Source organism: Primulina tabacum, chromosome 12 (genome assembly GCF_025594145.1).
Source record: "Primulina tabacum isolate GXHZ01 chromosome 12, ASM2559414v2, whole genome shotgun sequence".
Classification (NCBI taxonomy): Eukaryota; Viridiplantae; Streptophyta; class Magnoliopsida; order Lamiales; family Gesneriaceae; genus Primulina; species Primulina tabacum.
Genome location: NC_134561.1, coordinates 28,628,731 through 28,651,876, shown reverse-complemented (window position 1 = coordinate 28,651,876; position 23,146 = coordinate 28,628,731).

Genomic DNA, 23,146 nt, shown 5'->3' with positions numbered 1-23,146 from the left:
TCGGGGTACTTCTGTTTACTCGAAGATTGATCTTTGTTCTGGGTATCATCAAGTACGAGTTCGAGACGAAGATGTGCCCAAAACTGCTTTTCGTACGAGGTATGGCCATTATGAATTTTTGGTTATGCCTTTTGGTCTCACGAATGCTCCTGCTGTCTTTATGGATCTAATGAATCGTGTCTTTCGAGATTATCTTGATCGATTCGTTGTTGTATTTATTGATGATATTCTTGTATATTCAAAATCGAAAAAGGAGCATACTGAACATCTGAGACTGGTGCTTCAAACTCTTCGCAATAGCCATTTATATGCTAAATTGTCCAAATGTGAATTCTGGATGGACAAAGTGATAATTTTAGGCCACGTCATTTCGATACATGGCATATCTGTTGATCCTGCGAAGGTCGAAGCTGTATTGAATTGGCCGAGACCTACGAATGTTCCTGAGATCCGTAGCTTCATGGGTTTAGCTTGATATTATCGTCGCTTTATTGAAGGATTTTCGAAAATAGCTAAACCTATTACTCAACTGACACAGAAGAATCAGCGATTTATTTGGTCAGATGAATGTGAAGCTAGTTTTCTTGAATTTAAGACGAGATTAACCACAGCACTTGTGCTTACTATTCCCTAAGGTACCGGAGGATTTGTAGTGTGTACAGATGCGTCTGGTAAAGGTTTGGGTTGTGTTCTGATGCAACATGGCAAAGTAGTTGCTTATGCGTCTCATCAATTGAAATCTCATGAAACACGTTATCCTGTTCATGATCTCGAATTGGCTGCCATTGTGTTTGCTTTGAAATTTGGCGCCATTACTTGTATGGAGAAAAGTTTGTTATATATTCAGACCATAAAAGTCTGAAGTATCTCTTTTCTCAATCTGATTTGAATATGAGGCAACGCATGTGGATGGATCTCCTGAAGGATTTTGATTGTGAGATTCAATATCACCCTGGATCGGTTAATGTTACTGCGGATGCCCTTAGTCGGAATGTTTATGATTCTGTTTTAGCCTCTGTTTGTGTCGCCAAGGTACATGAGGATATATGTACTTCTGGTTGGACTTTTCACTCGAATTTGAATTCTGTCACTGTCTCAGCATTGCAAATTGAGCCGAACTTGATATCAAAAATACGAAAGGCCCAACGAAGCGATGCTCAGATCCAAAAATCGAAAGAACTTGTATCTGCCGGACATCAGTCTGGATTTCAAATTTCTTCTGATGGTTCCTTACGACTTAATGGTCGGCTGGTAGTTCCTGATGATTCTGATTTGAAATCTGCCCTTCTTCGAGAAGCACATTGTAGCAAATACAATATTCACCCTGGAGGTCGAAAGATGTATTTGACATTGAGACCTCAATTCTGGTGGAAACGTATGAAGAAGGACATTGCTAAGCTTATTTCTAAATGTCTTGTCTGCCTGCAAGTGAAAGCCAAGAGAATGAAACCTGGAGGATTACTCCATAGTCTTGAAATCCCGAAATGGAATTGGGAACATATTGCTATGGATTTTGTGACTCATTTACCTCGTTCGCCCAAGGGCAGTGATGCTATTTGGGTCATTATTGATCGGCTTTCAAAATCTGCACATTTTATTTCGTATGAACGGACTTATCCTTATAAAAGAATGACCTGGTTATACATTGAGAATGTTGTGAGACTGCAAGGTGTGCCAGTCTAAATTGTATCTGATCGTGATCCCAGATTTGCTTCTAAATTCTGGGGTAGTTTTCAAGAAGTGATGGGTACGCGTTTGGCTATAAGTACTGCTTATCATCCTCAAACTGATGGCCAGACCGAGCGTATGATTCAAACGTTAGAGGATATGTTGCGTGCCGCTGTGATGGACTTCAGAATGGGATGGCAAGATGCCTTACCATTGGTTGAATTTTCTTATAATAATAGCTTTCAGACGAGTATCGGTATGGCACCGTTTGAAGCTCTATATGGGAGACGATGTAGATCACCGTTATTCTGGGATGAAATTGGTGAGAGACAATTGACTGGACCTGAAATGATACAGGAAATGAACGATAAGGTTCAGTTGATTCGGTAGCGGATGAAAGCTGCTCAAGATCGTCAAACGAGTTATGCGAACAAACGAAGACGACCCTTGGAATTCCAGAAATGTGACAGAGTGTTTTTGAAAATATCTCCCTTTAGAGGCACTGCTCGATTTGGCATGCGAGGAAAATTATCTCCTCGATATGTCGGTCCATACGAGATTCTTGATCGAGTTGGTGATCTTGCATATCGATTGGCATTGCCACCAGCTCTATCTTCTTTTCACGATGTGTTTCATGTTTCTATGTTGAGGAAATATGAACCAGATCCATCGCATGTGCTTGCACCTGATGAGGTTGAACTGGATCTTTGTGAGGCCCGTGGCCGAAGAGGGCGGGGGGTGATCGCCGGTGCCATCAGTTGCACGGACAATGAGCGGCTCCTGGCAGGCTTCTAGGTGAAGGGAACATGAATGAACCGAACCCACACGGGAATGAGAGGGATTCCGAGACTGTTCAATGTAATGGACTGTACAGTTGAAGAGGGCTTAAAAGATTTGATTTGTACTACTCATATCACGAAGGTGCATCTTCTTTTCGGTAGCTCATCACATAAGAACTCCAAAGTTAAGCGTGCTTGACTTGGGGCAATTTTGGGATGGGTGACCTCCTGGGAAGTTTCCCAGGGTGCGTGTGAGTGAGGACATAAGCACGCTGGAAAGACTCGTCTTGATACAGTGAGGACAGTCGTCGAATCTGGGGCGTTACAATCTTTCTCTTTCCTATGTTGAACAACCTGTTCGCATTATGGATCGAAAGGAGAAGATATTGCGAAATAAATCGATTCCGTTGGTTCGAGTACAATGGACACGACATGGTGTGGAAGAGTCGACGTGGGAATTGGAGAGCAAGATGCGAGATTCATATCCGCTTTTATTTGATTCTATTCCACCTGTTCCATTTTATTCAATGTATGATGATCCATTTACTGATTTTAGTTTTGATATGTACTATAACTGGTGACATATTATATGTTTCCCAATGTTATGTATATAGAGATGTTTGAGATTTCGAGGACGAAATCTTTTAAGTGGGGGAGAAATGTAAGGACCATGTATCGTATTATCGTAAATCTTATGTGATTATCGATAATTCATGAATTTGATATGTGATTATGTATATGATGCATATCATGACAATGAAATTGAGAAAATGAATATGAATTGACGTTGTAAGAACTCGATGGAGAAGCCGGACGCCAATAAGTACAAAATCGATATTTTTTACAAAACATCTGGCGCCCGAGCGGTAGAAAATGACCGCCCGAGCGCCAGTGTACCAAAAGTTGGGAAATTTGACAGAACATGTGGCGCGCGAGCGGTAGAAGATTACCGCCCGAGCGCCAGTGTAGGATATGTGAGTACTCGGGCAGGACATGCCGCGCCCGAGCAGTAATTTGTGACCGCCCGAACGCGGTACAAAAATAACTCAGGGGCAGAACATCTCGCGCTCGGGCGCGAGAAGTCTACCGCCCGAGCGCCGAAGCGGTGGGGATAAGAATCCCTTCTTTCTTTCTTTTCCTTCGTCAGTTCATTTCAGCAACTTCGAGGGAAAGTTAGAGAATTCGATTTCTTCCGTCCGAATCGACTTCGAAACGCTGTCTAAACGCGAAACAAATTATATATTTGGAATCTTCGTGTCTAGGGCTTCTGACTGAGGTAAATTTTTTCTGGTTCCAGCAGCTCTAAATATCAAAGTGCTGGAATAGCATGTATTTGAAGTTGAAATTCCTATATGTGGTACAATAACCGACAATAAACTCATATTCGAAGTCGGAATTGAATTATATTATGATTTGGATTTGATATGAATTTTTGAAGTTTCAAATGATATTTGAAACTCATATTAATGATTTTGGATTATGTTATTGATTGGAATGAGTATGTTATTGATGTAGATAAAGTATTATACCGATATCTTTAGGTTACATCAACTGGAAACGAAGAATTGAGGTATGTTGCGACCGGATAACATACGACAGGTATCTGTATTATATGATATATGTTGGATTGGTTTGAGTGATTGGAATGAGAATACATGTCTATATGCCTTATTTGTTGAGTTTATGTGGCATACATGACATTGTGATTGGAATATCGATGTATAAAATAAATATTTTGTTAACACACATCGTTTGATGCATACATCGATACATGACATGCACGTTGAGCTATGATCCTTGGATACCCTGATATGATTTGATTGGATCTGGGGTTTGTGAACACAATGCTATGTTTGGTATTATATGACCCTTAAAACATAGACATTTGTGGCCCCGACGATTGATATGAGATTTGGGATTTGATGGCGCTTCGTCGACGCTATCATACGAGTATCCCTTATTGAGGCCGGTGTGCCAGCTCGAGCATTGATTTGATAGCGATTCGTTTGATTCTGACATGTGCTCAGTGGATGGGCATTTGACCTGATACCTCCACGACATACATGCATTGCATACCATATATGATTGTTTAGATACTTGTGGTATATATGATGGTTGTTCCATACGGAGTTTTGCTCACCCCCAAGGGGGGCTGTTGTTGTCTTTGTGTGTGGACAATGGCAGGTACTCCAGGATATCAGGAGACCAGAGAGGGTACTTCTGGAGGGAGTCACAGTTTGAGTTGAGGTTTATATTTTATTCCCAGTATATATGTATATGTGTCTATATACCGGGGCATGTCACGAGGATATGAATTGTTTGTATATGATTGGTTTTGATTACGTGTGGGCATGTTTATGATGTGAGACTAAATACTATTTTATTATTTAAATTATAGAAGAAATATTTTGGGCTCATTGTAAAGAAATTTTAAACTCGTTTTCCGCTGTTTTTAGTTAACCCTAATCAAAGTGCATTGTAATAACGATTAGGAGTTAAGGGCCCCACAAAATTTGTGTTCGGACAGAACGTTCCGCGCCGGAGCGGTAACTATTGACCGCCCGAGCGCGGTACAAAAATAACTCGGGGACAGAATGTCTCGCACTCGGGCGCGAGAATTCTACCGCCCGAGCGCGAAGGCGGTGGTGATAAGAATGAGATTTTGCTTCATTCTTTCTTCATTCCTCGGCTAAGACTTCGATAAAGAGAAAGAAAAACTAAATTTTTTCGTCCGAATCAACTTCGTAACGCTATCTAAACGCGAAACAAATTATAGATTCGGAATCGTCGCGTCGAGGGCTTCTGACAGAGGTAAATTTCTTCTGGTTCCAGCAGCTCAAAATATCAAAGTGCTGGAATAGCATGTATTTGAAGTTGAAATTCCTATATGTGGTACAATAACTGACAATAAACTCATATTCGAAGTCGGAATTGAATTATGATATGTTTTGGATTTGATATGAATTTTTGAAGTTTCAAATGATATTTGAAACTCATATTAATGATTTTGGATTATGTTATTAATTGGAATGAGTATGTTATTGATGTAGATAAAGTATTATACCAATATCTTCAGGCTACATCAACTGGAAACGAATAATTGAGGTATGTTGCGACCGGGTAACATACGACATGTATCTGTATTATATGATATATGTTGGATTGGTTTGATTGATTAGAATGAGAATACATGTCTATATGCCTTATTTGTTGAGTTTATGTGGCATACATGACATTGTGATTGGAATATTGATGTATAAAATAAATGTTTTGTTAACACACATCGTTTGATGCATACATCGATACATGACATGCACGTTGAACTATGATCCTTGGATTCCCTGATATGATTTGATTGGATTCTGGGGTTTGTGAACACAAAGCTATGTTTTGTATTAGATGACCCTTAAAACATAGACATTTGTGGCCCCGACGATTGATATGAGATTTGGGATTTGATGCGATTCGTTGACGCTATCATACGAGTATCCCTTATTGAGGCCGGTGTGCCAGCTCGAGCATTGATTTGATAGCGATTCGTTTGATTCTGACATGTGCTCAGTGGATGGACATTTGACTTGATACCTCCATGACATACATGCATTGCATACCATATATCATTGTTTAGATACTTGTGGTATATATGAAGGTTGTTCCATACGAGGCTTTGCTCACCCCCAAGGGGGGGCTGTTGTTGTCTTTGTGTGTGGACAATGGCAGGTACTCCAGGATATCAGGAGACCGGAGAGGGTACTTCTGGAGGGATTCACAGTTTTAGTTGATGTTTATATTTTGTTCCCAGTATATATTTATATGTATTTATATACCGGGGCATGTCCCGAGGATATGAGTTGTTTGTATATGATTGGTTTTGATTGCGTGTGGGCATGTTTATGATGTGAGATTAACTACTATTTTTAGCATTTAAATTATAGAAGAAATATTTTGGGCTCATTGTAAAGAAATTTTAAACTTGTTTTCCGCTGTAATTAGTTAACCCTAATCAAAGTGCATTGTAATAACGATTAGGAGCTAAGGGCCCCACAGATATTAATACTAAAATTAACTGATCGATTTCTATCCTGGGTAATACACTTAATATTTAAACCTTATATCAACCCCATAATAATATTAGTTTAACATCCTTGAATCTAACCTTTTTCTCACGGAACCAAACTAACGTAACTTAACTATATACAAGTACATCCCAAATATAAAATTGTTGCAAATCTTAAATTTCGAGTAAGTTTAATCCATAAAACCCAAATTATATAATATCGATCTTCCACCTATATAATTAAACCCCTTCTAGCATCAATAACATGCTTAAACTATTTCCTTACCATTTACAATTTAATTTGGGCCTAAGGCACTTGGACTTTTCTCATTGGGACGAATGTCGTATTCTGACGTATCCTTAATGCAAAGGCCCTAGAACTCCTTGCTTGAAAAAAATTTGCGGAAAATTAAAAATTTTCTTTTTAAAAATAAATGGAGTGCCTCATTCATAAAATCAACTGATAACTCAAGTTCAATGGTTAAAATATAGCAGCGAAAGAAAATAAAGTTTGCCGAAAATAACAATTTAAAAATATTCAACAGCTGATAAAATGTCTGAGCATAAAAAGTGGCAAGTGGTGAAACTGAGGTCCTCGGGTGCCACTACTGCCGACCCAAGCTGGCTCACTTGTCCCCGCCCTCGGCCCTGGCCTCATCAGTACCTACAACAATCAAGTCTAGTGAGCCTAAAGACTCAGCATGCAAATATCGTAGGTAACGAGTAAATACTGAAGTAAAATGTGCATGGGATAAAATATCATGTCATGAGGCATACTGAAAATAACTTGTACTGAGCAATTATAATACGTGCATAAATGAACTGAAATCATAGTGAAAATGTTTGCTCCTTGGAGCCCTGTACTGAAATAACTGATAAAAAATTTATGTTGAGATTATGGTCTACGCCTGTGCCCCTGCACTGAACTGAACTGATCGGTAACTGGCTACCGAGGAGTATCAAACTGAACTGAGCTGACCGGTCACTGGCGACCGGGTGGTACCAAACTGAACTGATCGGTCACTGGCGACCGTATAAAATAATGCTCCCATAATAGTGAATTGACCACAAGCCATATCGCATAAATCTCAAAAATAAGTATTTTTTATTTTCATGCACGTAATATAATTAAATGGCATAATGAAAATATCCTGTATATTTTACCAACTGGATTGGGTTGGATCGTCCCCAGGCTCGCTTCAACCTAACTGTCATGAAGAATATGCAATAGCTTAAACTTGACCAACTATGCAATTTACGTTTGAAAATGCGACAATTACGTCTACCGACTTCGTATTTAATCATGACTCCGAACCAACCCGAACCAACACTGAACCGACGTATAGTCATGATTAAAATACGTTTAAAATTATGAACTAATGCTCCTAAAATGATGAGGGTCGAAATCTAGGTGAAATGGAGGCCAAAACATGAAACGTTCTTTCGAGAGTCAATTTGGCACATCGCACCGTAAATTCTCGTACGACCTCAAAAATGATCCGAATCACAAACGGTCAAAAACACGACCTTCCCAACTCAAAGGGGCACTGTCCAGTCCAAGGCCATAGGCTAAAAGCCAACCGAGAACTCGAACGAGCCACCGAACCGACACAGCAACTTGCTGTAAAATTCCAGCAACTGTACCATTGCGTAACTTGTGTTGTTTTCGAGACTACCGGACATTGGAGGCGTGAACCACCGACCAGAGACTCTTACCAAAATCCCAAGGAGTGATTTGAACCATGGCTAAGGGCCCTAGGCCAGCCACAATCCGTGTCACACCATAACTCAACCGAAACTCCAACCGAGAACCAACGTGCATGCGTGTGTAGTGTTTTGCTTTGATCGATGTCTTGCGTCGTTCCAGTGGCCATTTGATTGACCATGGCACGATCTAGACATCTAAGAGCATGGTATGAACCGTGGCTATGGGCCATAGGCCAACCAAGATCCATACCAAGCAACCCAAAACCGAAATGCATATGCTGAAATTTGAAGGGGCCGAAGGGACATGAGGCTGTTGTGATGTTTTTATTAAAACCGATGAGCCATGGACCAAGCCACAAAAAGGGCAACTTAGTCACGTCTTAGACATGCTAGGGGAGTGACCTAACCATGGCTATAGGCCCTTGGGGCAGCCAAGATCAGATCCTTCTTCCTTGCCATCAAAACTGAATTTCGAAACTCATAATGGACCAAATGAGAGGTTGCTGTCCATTTCTGAATTTCCAGCAACCAGCGGCTTGAACGAACGGACAAATCTGATCCTAATGCATCCTATTACGTGTATAGATGTCGCCTTGGGAGCCTGGAGTCGAACCATCCACCTGAATATACACAAACAAGCACACCCGTGAAGAGCATCATGAAGGGGCCGAAATCTGCACTTTGTATTTTTCTGAAAATTCTTGATATATTTCGGTTATGCTATAAAATGATGATCATGTAACGTTAAAAATATGATAATAGGACTTGCTTGAGGTTTTGAAAGGATCTAGACATGCCTTGGTTATCGTTTGAAATAGAAACGAAAAGAAGAGACGAGACGGCGCGGAGGAGACGGAGTTGCTTGCTTCTCTACCTTTCTTGGCTCTCGATTTTTCTTGCCTTTCTCCCTAGCTATGGCTCACGATTTTCTAATCTGAATACACTCTAAATTTCGAAAAGGAGAGGGGAGAAATGATGGTTATGAAGGTGAGGAGAAGGGTGCACTATAATAGGATCATATCAAGACTAAGTCTTCTCATTTGAATTTAGAATTCTAGTTTGATATCAAATGATTTGTTGGTGCTTGCTAGGTGTAGTGGCTGATTATTTCCATCCTAATCTAGACTAGGATCATGCTAATTAATTAATAAATGGAGGTTGATAGATAATTGGAATTATTAGCATGCTAAAAGATGGCAAAGAATTGGTCAAGGGTGAGTTGGCAAATGAGTTGATCAATAATCTAAGGGGGGCCGAAATTTTTTTTTAAAAAAAAGGTAGGGGAGATGTTGATTATCTAGTCAACTAATAATCCTTAAAAGCCTTACTAATCCTTTAATTAATTTAGTGAGCTAACCCCTTAATTAAGCAACTTAAATGGGCTTATTTCTTAATCACCTCAAGCAACTTAAATTAAATCCTCACACCTTCTTTTTAACTTAAATGAACTTACTTGCTAGCTAAATTAACTTCTGGAAATATTTCTCAAATCTTAAATTCTATCTCAAAACTCCCACTCCAGTCCGGCCTCAATGAAATAACTGAAATGCTAAAAATCAAACTACTGAACTGAAATAATAAATAATTAACTTCAAAGAAATGCATTTAAAATAATCATGCAATGAAGTCAATTAATTTTTTTAAAAATCTAGAATTATGCATGGCTTATACGTCTACTGATTTACGGGTTCTACACTTAATGCTTAATTAACAATACCTTATAAAAATTAATAAGTTATCCCATGTTAGTGTTAGACTAACTCTAATAATTCGACTTCACTTATAATCTGTAGAATTCTAGAATCCTCGTATCAAGTTTTAGATTACTTACTCGATAAAAATATTAATATTTGTTCATTGGTAACCTATGTTCAACACAACTAATTCTTTTTTGTCTTTATTTCACCCAATTTTTTCATATAAACACCTATCCGATTAACTTATAATTCAATTACACAAGCCAAATAGTCTTAGACAACATAATTCCAACACACATATCTACTTTCAAAAATTCCTCAAGACATGTTGTCTATCTCCCTTCTTACATGCGTCTTTCGAGTAACCTAACCACTAATCATACCCAACTTTCTAAAAAAAATTGAACTCTGACAAATATATAATTTTAACTCTTAAGATCATGATTAAAACTTATGCTACATAAAACCTTAAGTTCCCAAAAATACGTTAACTTAATGTCTAATCCTATAACTTAACTAATTGATCAACTTTACCTTAAATTGTCGTCACTCTAGATTCTTAATTTTCCACAACATTATTCCATCAATGCTTAGATTTTCAAGTCCAATACTGATCCATCCTACGATGCCCTTGATTACCATTCTTTCTAACAATATAACCCAGATATTTCAAGGTTCTAAATATCCATTCAAGTCTAAATAATCGAAAATTCTTATCGTTTAAACAATTCAATTATCATTTATTGCTAAAATACTTCCCAAATTCCTTAACAATTGCGAAATAAATTCCTAATTTCCTCGAAAATTATCCAATTGGTCCTTGATTTCAAAAATTCTGCTACTAACCCCTAAGTTCTTGGCATTCTTAATTCCACTCTATAGGTTTCCATAACATAAATTTCAATAATTTTAAGCATATTAAATCCAAAATCAATTCATACCCAATCTTACATTTCCATCAAAACCTAGAATCTCAAATTATACATTTTTATACTTCTAGAGACCGACGTCGAATCATTATTTCTTATATAGAACTCTCAAAATTTAATTCAATTAGTGACAACGAATCATCAGTATTTTCATAGAAAATCTACATGCCCCAAAATTATTCAGAATCTTCATGATTAACTTATGACTCAAAAATTTGGACAGCAATACTAAAACCCAAAAATCAATATAGTCAAATCATTTTCAATCTTTCCTAACGTCCATTAACCAAATTCTGAAACGTGTCCAATTCCAAACGTAATCACCATGCAATCGAATCTAGTTTTTAAAACATTTAATCTCTAAAACATAAAAACAAAAAAACAGGTACTGTAAACATATATAATGTAAACATGCCGGTGATAACATTAAAACTTTCAAAACATTTAAACATGGAAACTTACAGACTTGATGAAACGTCCACTACTCGTTTTTCTTTAAAATATACTAGAAATCTTTTTTTCCTTCCTATACTGGTTTCTTGTCAGAGCTTTCACTTGTCTGGGTTCTTTCAAGGGCATTTCTCATTTCAGGTGTTTGGAGAAAGGATTCAAGGAATTTGAGTCTTTTTTCCAAATCATCACTTACCTGTGGTTTTGATTGTGCAGTATCTTTAAGATCCTCTTCTTCTTCCTTTGTAACGATGTCATACCAGGTTTTGATTTTTGCTGGTTCGGTAGGGGTTTTAACAGGCTTTTTATCCTTTTTGGGTGGCATTTCTGTTTTGGAGAAATTCTCTTGTGAGGAAATCAGGTAAAGAATTTGTATCTCCTTTTATGAATTCGATTTCAAAATCAAATATGCTAAGAATAGCTTGCCATCTTGCAAAAATTTGTTTTAAGGCAAGATTTTGGACATCCTTTTGTAAAATATCTTTTGCACTTTTACAATCTATTCTTAATAAAAAATTTTGGTTTAAAAGATCACTCTGGAATTTTTGTAGTATATATATATACTGACACCATTTAGAAATAAACCAACAAACTATTATTTGAAATCCAAAAGAATGCATTTAAAACATAAAATCGTAAATCATCAACAAAACCTAAATTTAACATTTTTCAAAAATAAACTTTACCCTAACATCCTCTCAAAAATCCCTCAAAAGCATCATAAACAATAATGTAAAGGCCCGTATTTCATTTTCATAATTTTGCGGAATAATTAAAATTTTTCTAAATAAATAATTATCTTGTCTCATTTAATTAAAATAAACATGTAAATAATTTTTAACTTTAAAATAACAGCGGAAGCGAATAATGTTTTCAACCAAAAATTTAAAAATAATCCAGCGTAAACATCAATTTAAAATAGTCCAACGTATTAAAACTGAGTTTGAATAATAAAAAGTGCATAAATTAAATCATGAGGTCCTCGGGTTTACTACTGCTGTCTCAAGATCGCTCACTGGTCTCCGTCCGCGGTCCCGACCTCATCAATACCTACAACAATCAAGTCTAGTGAGTCTAAAGACTCAACATGTATATAGCGTTAATAACAAGTAAATATATCATAAAATCGTATGCAACGTAAAAATAAAGTATCGTAAATCGTACGGTGAAAATCGTATCATGAATAATTATAACTACGTGCATATCTGAAAATCATACGTAAAAGCTTTGCTCAATAGAGCTCTATCATATCATATCATAATTTTCTGGTAGAGATAATGTTTCTAAGCAAGTGGCCCATAACATAGCATAAGCGCCTGATCAGACTAAACCACAGTATACTGGGCGGTAGAGATCAATCACAGCCCTTGGACTGGATGTCCGTACCCATACATAATCATAAACCGGTCGTAAGTCACCGGGCGGAGAGGTCCTTGGTTGCGCCTACCGACTTCCAAACCCATAAGCATAAAGTGGCCACAAGACATATAGCATATATCTCAAAAATAAACATTTTGAATTTTTATGCACGTAATATAATTATAACCTTATTTTTACCGGATGAGTTGGATCATTCCCAGGCTTGCTGCGACTTACTACTAATATGTGACACATGCAATAAATCTTAATTTGACAAAATTTTAGCAATAGAACCAAAAATGAGACTATTCGGACAAACAACTTGATTTTTGACCATGGCTTCGTACCAACCCGAACCAACATTAAACCGACGTTTAACCATGATTAAAAATACCCCAAACATACTGAAAAATTTGCACAATAACTGTAACGCACGAAAAAGGCGAAAGGAATCCAAAAACATAAGACGCTCTTTCGAGAGTCATTTTGGCACCTTTCGTCGTAAATTCTCGTACGACCTCTAAACTCGACCAAATCACAAACGGCCAAAAACATGACTTTACTAACTCATTGAGGTACTGTCTAGTCCAAGGCCATGGGCTAAAAGCCAACCAAGAGCTCAAACAAGTACCAAAACCGAAGTTCAAAGCTGCTGGAGAAGTGCAGCAGCAGTAGTTTATTTGCTTGTGGTGAAAATTCCAAAATAAATGACTATGGGCTTGAACCACTGCCCAAGTATTCTTACCAACATCCTAAGGCATGTCTTGGACCATGGCTAAGGGCTAGAAGCCAACCACAATCCAAGGAAACACCTAGGACAATTACAGCATAGCAACCAAGAACACCACATGCTGCATAGTGTGTTGTATTGAACCATTTTACTGTCTTGTCTCGTTCCAAGGGCCATTTTATCGCCCATGGCTCGATATAGACATGGTGGAGTGTTGTAGGAACCATGGCTATGGTCCCCAGGACAGCCAAGATTCGAACATCCCTCAAGCAACTCAAGGACAGCAAATTGTGACTCATTTCTGCTGCTTATGTAAAGTTGCTGTCATTGCTTCGTTCTTTGAGGGTATGGACTGAAACCAATGGACCAATAACACCCTAACACACTCTAAATTATGCCTAGAAGCAGCCTTGAGTGCCTGGAATTGAGCAACCTCCTGTAAGCAACAAAGATCAGCAAACCGTGAAGTGGAAAAACAAGGGAGCCGAAAATTCTGTACAACTTATTGCTTGGAGTGTTGCTGTCCATTTCGGTTTATGTCTTGAATCATGCATATATGATGGTTTTAAAATATCTATAGGGCTTGATTGAAGAGAAAAGAAACAACATATAGATGCCTGGAATTTGTTTTGAAGAAAAACAAATCAAAACGACAATACGACGCGACGGGATCGGAGTTGGCTTCCCTCTTGATCTCTTACTGATTTTCTGCTACATTCACGACCTAAGCTGCTGATCTTTCTGATATTTTCGAAACTTAAGGTTGTAGGAAGTGTAAGGGATGCAAGTGAATGATATGGGAGGTCTTAAAGGTGTAATAATATCCATTAAGTTGGGGGTTACAAGTCTAGGGGTTGAGGGAATTTGAAATACTTCTTCTTGCTCATAACAGCCGATGCTTTGTTCTTATTTTACTGCACGTACACGCTGATTTGCTAGGTTAGTGGCTTGAGTAGGATTAAGGTGCATTATAGTATTTGAATTAATCATAATTGGTGACTTAAAGGTGGAGAATGAATACACCATAGAAGTGCAATTAGAGATGGTTTGACTTGAGGGTTCCCAACCTTTGAAATATTTTAAATGTTGGTTATTATTATTAATTTGCATTGTATATTTTTTTATTTTTATTTAAACCTTGCATTTTAATTGTTTAAAATTTTAAACCTTCCTTATATTTATTTTAATGCATTAACAAATTAATTTAGTTTAGCATCTTGCTTAGAACTTTTGCATGGCATACATGACCTCAATTTAAATGTTTAAATACTATGTTTATATTTACCCTATATTAGTTCATCCCCAATTGTTTACACATTTTACTTAAACTTTAATTAAATATTGAACCTAATAGAATTTATTTACTAATTTGATTCCCATTAATTAAATAAATCCTAAAACATTCTTTTTCTTCAAATTAAATTATTTCTTGCCTTAAATTAAATTTAGGAATAGTTGTCTTATTATTAATCTTATCTCAAATCTCTAAACTCCGGTCCGACCTCGCGTATTTATCTTGAAAAGATAAAACTAAACCTCTACTTTTAAAATAAATAATCATGACTTAACATTTATTAAAATAATTCAAACACTTCATATTTATATATCATATTCATTTTTAATTTAAATAGTAGCAATTATGCATGGTTCATACGGATTTTGATTTTTTTTTTCGGGGTCTACAAATAACATCTTAAAAGTAACTTAAATCATTATCATAAGTCATAAACATAAGTGCGAAAAAACTAGCGCCGGTCCTCGGGTTGTGTGCACCATCAGTCCAGCAAGATCCACCATCAAGGCCCCCATAAACATCAAACTCGTGCTCACCTGCATCGATCACACCTAGTGAGTCTATTGACTTAGCAAACCTTAACCATGATACATATACATCCACATGCAAAAGTGAAAATACTTTTAATTAAAATAGCTTTTCATGAACATGTACAAACATAAACATTTTTCCTTCCGTCATAAACATTTTCCTTTCATCATAAAAACTTTCCTTTTCATCATAGACTTATACGTTTCCCTTTTATTGAACTTGAATTGTTGATTGTGACTTTCGTATCTGCTGAAGGTCGATGGATCCATCTACGTGTAACAACAGTACTGGGTAGCGGGGACATCATCGACACTCTCACCTGTCAACTGAGCCTTGGCCTTACATATCATCGTAATCATCGTATCATCATAATCATCGTATTAGTCATAATTATTTCACATCCTCCAACGTTTCATATTTTCATCACTTATAAAAATTTATTCATATAGATATCATTTTTTCCTTTTAAACCAAAAATACAACATGTCTTTTGACTTTAATTTTTTATCATAAAATTACATAAACATTTAATCTAAGCATATTAACATATTTTTCAGCATTCAGGAAACTGCCAGGACATCTAACATTTTTCAATGTAAAATGATCGTTTTACCCCTAGTAGCATATTGTTTTTCGTAGTTATTCTTAGACCTCGGAACGACGTCCCAAATCGTCTCAAACATATCCTAATACGTTAAAACCCTCCCATAAATATTTCTTAGACTTAAAATTTAGTTTTTCGTTAAATTCCTCGATTCGTTTTTAAACTTAGAAGTACATCCCGATTTTGACTCGTAACTTTTCCAAACTTTACCAAATTTGCACCAATGCTTAATAACACCTAATTAAACCATATTCAACCCAAATCAAGCCAATCTAGAACCTTGAACAAGCCTAGGAAGCTACTGGATTTTTCTGCACATGGAGTCCTAGTTCTAGTGTGATTCATTCCTATGCTATTTCGACTCCAGCCTTTAACCACTTGGTCCAGACCCTAGTCGACCCTCCTAGGACTCTAATCGAACCCTCTAGGACCCTATTAGACCAGCCCCCTGACCCATGCACGTAAACGTGCAGGTTCCTTCCCCAAGTCTCGGTCGCAGCTAGGAAGAGTCCTAGCCGTGCGTGTCTCTCTTTCCGGCCCTTCCAGCTATGCGTGGACCGTCCTGGCTCGTGTCTAGGATCCTCACAAGTCCAGTCCTTTATCCTGAAAGAGTCCTGCGCAACCGCCTTCTCTTTATTCTTCAAAATTCTCAGCTAGCCCTAGGAATTCCCCCATCGATCAGTCCCTCTCCGAGCTTGCTTCCAGACCCTGCACGGCCACCCTTGGACCCTCATACCAACCCCTCAAGTCTCTTGGATGTGACCATAACCACAGCTAAGTTCCGTGTTCCCCTAGGAAAGAAAACCGAACCCTTAGTAATTAATTTTCCCAATTTTCGTTCAGCCATGAAGTCCTCACGTCCCGCCCTTGTGCCGTCTCCTATGTGGCCCCTAAACCCTATGAAATTCAACCCTTTTGGTGTCCCTACCATGGCAGCCCATTTAGGTATCCTTAGCATGAGTTTTTGAATCATAAAACATTAGTTGTATATATGTATGCCCATAAAAACGAAAATAAAACTTGTGCCCCACAAATTTTTCATGCAAAGTTAATCAAATAAACATAATATTGTGTGAAATATATTTGAAAGAAAATTAAGGCGTGCCTTTGTGTATTTTACGCTCGAAAACAATTTGGAGATGCGAGGAACGTTGCCGGAGAGACTACTCTTACTGAATTTTCCTTCAAAAAGCCATGTGTTTTCCTTTAAATTTTCATGTGTGGGTGTGGTGTTTGATGAAGGAGGAGTCCTAGTATACTTAGGGGAAAAGGGGACGTGAGTTATGAGGGCTTGGGTGAGGGTTTTTGGCTTTAAATATCAATTTGAAAACAAGGTGTAAGCTTATGCCCAAACATATTATATTAGGCCCATTAAGCCCATAAGTAATAACTAAAATATTTTATTTAGGAAAGTTTGTGAAATTAATAGCTGAGTTATCAAAAAGTCAATATTTCTTTAAAAATCGAATACCATTTAAAAATACGACTCGGCGTATAAAAACACCTCAAAACACCAAATTTTTGAAAATTCCATTTAAAATACACTATACACGACCCTTGCTCTAATACCAACTGAAACATCCACTCATTTTAAAATTCTACTGAAATATTTTTTTTAAAGCTAAGGTGGAAAAAAAACATGCACAAAAACATTTAAATAAATTAAACATGCGTTTTAAAAAATCATCCAACCTCTGAATAAAAATAACTACAATTAATTAAATCTTAAAATAAAATCAATCTCCTAGTCTATTGATTTAAAAGAGAAACTCGAATCGGTAAAAAAATCCGATGAATCAACAACGTGTGACAAAAGTTCAAAAACATTAAACCATATTGCTTAAACCCATGTCTGATAAACATATTATGCAGAGAAATGCTCAGCCTACTCAGTTTTTGACGCCTCCAGTCTTCTCAATCAGAAGATCACCTGCATCAATCACACCTAGTGAGTCTAAAGACTCAACACACCTGAACCATTATAACAAGTACATATACATAACAAGCAACAATGAAACGTACCGTAATAAAAGTACATTTCATGATCTTTAAAGCGTAAACATAAACATAATACAACAAACGAGTCAAAGAATGTCTCAACATGTCATCATATACGGGTTCATCTATTTTATATGAATTCAGTTCATTAGTTGTGACTTTTATATCATCGTGTCAGTTGATAGATCCATCTACGTGTAACTGTGGTACCCAGCGGCGGGGATATCAGCGACAACATTACCTATTCACCGAGTCTTGGCCTTATATGTCATCATGTCATCGTGCTATCGTATTAGTCACAACCAACTCCCATCCTTCAAAACATGTCATCATATTCATCACTTAATAAAACCAAGCATATATATAAATTTTTCTTAAAATCAAGTATGCAACGTATTTTTTCAGATTTCCATAAAAAGTCATGTTCGTATAACATATACATTTAAAACATGTCATATGGTGATCAGGGCGCTTCCAGGACTGTTAACTCGACCCGGGTGAAAAATGACCATTTTGCCACTCGAAACCATAAATTGACCATTTTACCCCAGAACATCAAAATTTCGACCCGAAGCCAACCAAACACCTTAAAAAACCTCAAAACATATTTATAATTATTTCCTAGGCTAATCTCCAGTCTGTTCTGTAACTTTTATGATTCGTTTTAAAACTTGGACTGGAGTTTTAACCCGAATTAACCCGAAACTCAACCAAACTTTTCCAAAATTAAACCATGACTTGACACCACCTAATCAGGCGTAAAACAACCCTATTCAGACCGTTTAGGACCCCAAAACTAAGGTGAACCCTGCTGTAAATTTTTTGCACATAAGGACCCAAACCCTATCTCCAAGCCAAAGCCCATATCTCGACTATAACCCAAACAAGCTCAGAACAGACCCTAACTAGACCTTACTAGCCCACCACGGGACCCTCCTGGACATACCTAGCCATGGTCCTCAGCCCCATGCATGCAAACATGCAAGAATTACCCGAAGCAAGCCACAACCTAACCAACCCAACCCTAGCTCTTTCGATCTACCCTTAGGCCATGACCACCTGTACTCAAGCCATCTTGGACCACGTTTCAAACCCACCAGGGTCTAATCCAAGGTCTAGAACTATCCTTACATCGTTGACCCCTTCTTATAACCCAATCGAGCCCTATTTGCCAAAAAAAAAATAGATCGGATCGACCCCTACACGAATGGTTCCAGACCTGAACTTAATATTTAAAACGCGTACAAACCTGCTATAGATCATGCGTCATACCTCAAACATGGCATCCCCCTTCAAACCAAGGTAAAAACTCGATCCATATGTCATGGAAGTCAAGTTTTCTTACGAAATTCAATGAAAAACATGAAGAACTCATGAGGTCTGCCATATACCATGTATAAACATTAAAAAATACATATCACTATGTGAAAGATGAGAAAAAAGGTATAGGGCGTGCTTTTGCTTATTTACACTCGAAAACCTTGATATAATCGCGTAGAACATGCACCAGAGAGACGGGGAAAAAACCTTTTGAGGAACTTTGAGAAAAACTAAGGAAAAGAGCTGCTGAAATTTTGAAGAAAGCTACTGGAACATGGAGGGGGAGGTAGCCATTTTAAGGTAGGAAGAATAGGGTTTTAATGATTAGTTTAGATATAATAATTAGTGTATTATGGGCTCTTAATTAAAATAATGAGGTAATAAGGTAGGATTTTAGGCCCATCATACATTAAAATAGTCCAATTTGGACAAAAAAAACTCCCGTAAAATATTTCGTTTAGGTACGTTTTTGAAAATATGCCTGAACCCTCAAAAAGTCCTGCGACTTGCTAAATTTTGCGTACCAGTTAAAAATATGATCCGACGAGTAAAAAAACTCCACCAAGGTCCATTTTTGAAAATCGCCATTTATTACACAATAATAAATTATTAAAAATAATTGTTTAATAAAAATATTTTTCCTAAACTGTCTCCAGTCTCCGTTCCTCATTTGAGCGTGAAATACTACTAAAAGGCCCTAATACAATAAATCTTAATAACCAAGAAATTAAACTTATATATTCATGTTAAAATCATGCATTTAATGCATTAAAATAATTTATTAAAATACACAAGAAATTGTTAACTTCCATGCGTGTGGTTTACGTGAACATTCAAATTTTTGGGACGTTACAACACACCCATAAACATTTCTTAGACGTAAACTTAAGCCTCTTGACTAAATTCGTAATTCATTTTAAAACTTGAGACGAAGTCCAGGTTTTAATCCGAATTAACTAGAATCTTAACCAAATATTACCAAACTTTCACCATAGCTTAATAACCACTAACCAACCCCTTTTCAACCCAATTTAAGCCATTTAGAACCCTTGGAATTGCCTAGGAAGCTATTGAATTTTTCTGCACATTTTGAACCAAACCTTAGCCCAACAAATCCCAAGCTCCTTCGATCCTAGCCCCAAACCAACGAGACCAGACCCTAACAGACAACCCTAGGACCTAGAACAAAGACCTTAGGACCCAACTGGACCAGCCCTAGCGAGCCATGCACGAGGACGTGCATGGTTCGTCCATCTTCCGCGACCACGGCTAGGTTGTGCCCTAGTCATGCGCCTACCTTTCCTAGCCTCTCCAGCCATGCGTTGACCACCATGGCTAAAAGCTAGGACCATAACGAGCCTAGCCCCTTGCCAGGAAAGCACGTCACTCGGCCCCCTCCTTGGATTCTCCCCAAAACCGTGCCCTAGCCTTTGTTGAACCCAAAAATCGTGCAGCTCTTTTCCTTCCTTTTCAGCCCTTAACCGTGCATCTAAGGGTCCTCAAACCTACTTTACATCGAGGCCCTAACATCCCTAACCTGCCAGCCCCTTATCTTTAACAAAACCATCAAGAATCATGCACGAAAAATCATGTTTTCCATGTATAAACCCTTAAAAACAAAAATACCATGATGCTTTGAGATTTTTCATGCAAGAACACATAATCACACATAATATGGTATGAATGATGAGAAAAGAAGGAATAAGACATGCCTTTGCGTGATTCACACACGAATAAACAATTCTAGACGCGAAGGAATGTTGGCGGAGAGATGGGAAGACCTTGCTGCGTTTTTCTTTCAAAAACCCACATGAAGAACGCCTTAGAATTTGTGTGTGTGCATGTGTGGTAGGGAGAGAAAACCCTAGGATTCTAGTTGTGATGTGCGTGAGTTTTGAAGTATTTTAGGGCTTGGAAACTCAATCTTTTGATATAAATAATAAGGTAGACAATTGAGCCCAATAACCTTAGTATAATAAGCCCATTATAATGTAGGAAAAATATTTCGTTTATGAAAGTTTTTGAAATATTAACCGAGCCTCAAAAAATACTTGTTTTTGTAAAAAATTGATCACCGGTTTAAAATACGACCCATCATGTAAAAATATCTCAAAAGACACCATTTTCAAGATTTTACCTATTAAATATACTATATATTAAATAATTAAAAATAATCATTTAAATAAAAATATTTTCTCTTTTCAGTTCTCGGTCTCCATTCCTCAGTCGCGTCTCGAATAACCTTTGAAACACTGTTTTATGCATTCTAATAGAAAATCTTATTTTTAACATATAAAAATGCCTTTTATCACATTTAATCAATGCAATTAAAATGATTTAATTAGGCATTTTTTTCCCTAGATTTGAATGCAGTTGGATTACATTATCGCATTTTGGACCTTATAAAATAAGGAATTTGGGGACTAGTTTAGCATTAAGTACGAATTAAATTATTTAAATAATAAGAATTTTTGATGATTTAGACTTTTAAGAATATTTGGAACCTTGGGATATCTTGGTTATAATGTTATAAAGAATGTTAATCAAGGGTTTGTAGGGTGAATCGATATTAAGCTTGAAAATCTAAGAATTTGAAAGTGTGTTTGGGATTTTAAGATTGAAATATGATAAGCAAAGAATATTTGGGTATAAAATAAGGAAAGTAATATACGATAAGTATGATAATCCATCTTTTAATATTGAGAATTGTAAGAAAAGTTGAAATTCGAGTTTATAATAGTACCAGCACTAAGCTATTATGGGTTTTTTTAAGTTGAGAATTGCCAATAAAGATTTAGAAGGAAAAATTAATTGGGATCAAGGAGACGTAAGGACATTCTAGAACTTAAGTTTTATCAAAATTGCAGAGCGGATGCGTGGATATTTTGGATTCTAGAACTAAGTATAAACTTTTGATTATCGAGGAAAAGCGAATTTCGGGGGCGAAATTCAATTTAAAGGGGGAAGATTGTAACGCCCTGAAAATTTAAGGTCCACGCGAACCACATGCGCAAGTTATTAAATTCCTTGTGCATTTCAATTAATTGTTTTAATTGTATTGATTAATTATGTTGTGCATATTGACATGTTTAAAATATATTTTTCTACATGGTCGCATTAAAATGTATTTTTAAAGGTCATTCAAGTTGCGATCGAGGAACGGAGACCGATGGCTGAAAAAATAGAAAATGTTTTTATTGATTATTTGTTTTTAATTATTTAAAATAAGGATGATGATTTTTCTTATTTTTGAAAATAAGTGGTTTTGAGGTGATTTTATACGCCGGGACGTAATTTTTTATCGGTGTTGGTTTTTCAACAAAAACTCGAACGTTTTGGCAACTCGGCTAATAAATTCACAAACTTATTTTAAAAAAAACTATTTTTAATATTTTAATTAAATTATAATTAAGCGCTAATGTGCCTAATTTGTTTGCTTAATGCGCCTAAGCTAAATTAAGGATTAATTAACTATAAAATATGTTAAACCCCACCCCAAACCCCATATGTTTCACGCCACTTTCAAAATTTACTCCAAAATCTCCTCCAATCACACGACACACACACCTACAATATTTTGGAAGAAAAGTCGAGATTTGGAACGAAGTTTCAAGCCAAGGTTTTTGCCCCCGTTCTTCGCAATCGTCAACGAATAATCGTGCGTTAAATATACAAAGGCACGCCATATTCTTCCTTCAAACATCTATCACACCATAATAAATATTTAATCATGTTTTGCATGAAAACAAGTGACGTTTTTATTTATTTTATTTTTTGCATGAACATGAATTTTTAAGGCATGATTTGTGATCCAAAAGTTGTTGTTTTCATGTATAAAGGGGCTTCCATGATTAGAGGAGGATCAAGGATTGTTTGTACACGATTTTAAGAGTCCTAAGAACACACACACGCTGCAAACAGGAAGGAAACAAGCTGAAACCACTTTTCTGTCAAGGGGTTTTGAGGGGCTAGTCTCTTTGAGTTTGGTTGCTGGGTTTTGTTTGGTCGGGACCAAGGCTTGGC